A 647-nucleotide genomic window follows, 5' to 3' on the forward strand; every position below is an offset into this window, starting at 1 on the left:
TGCAACAAAAAGAATAAAATACCTAGGAATAAACCTACCTAAGGGGACAAAAGACCTGTATGCAGAAAACTATAAGACACTGATGAAAGAAAGTAAGGATGATACAAACAGATGGAGAGATATACCATGTTCTTGGAATGGAAGAATCAGTATTGTGAAAATGACTATACCACCCAAAGCAATCTACAGATTCAATGCAATGCCCATCAAATTACAAATGGCATTTTTTACGAACTAGAAAAAAAAAATCTTAAAATGTACAAAAATAAACTCAAAATGGATTAGAGACCTAAATGTAAGACCAGACACTATAAAACTCTTAGAGGAAAACATAGGAAGAACACTCTTTGACATAAATCAGAGCAAGATACTTTTTGATCCACCTCCCAGAGTAATCGAAATAAAAAGAAAAATAAACAAATGGGACCTGATGAAACTTGAAAGCTTTTGCACAGCAAAGGAAACCATAAACAAGACGAAAAGACAGCCCTCAAAATGGGAGAAAATATTTGCAAACGAATCAACAGACAAAGGATTAATCTCCAAAATATATAAACAGCTCATGCAGCTCAATATTAAGAAAACAAACAACCTAATCCAAAAATGGGCGGAAGACCTAAATAGACATTTTTCCAAAGAAGACATAC

The sequence above is a fragment of the Physeter macrocephalus genome, chromosome 7, assembly GCF_002837175.3.
Source record: "Physeter macrocephalus isolate SW-GA chromosome 7, ASM283717v5, whole genome shotgun sequence".
NCBI classification, from domain to species: Eukaryota; Metazoa; Chordata; class Mammalia; order Artiodactyla; family Physeteridae; genus Physeter; species Physeter macrocephalus.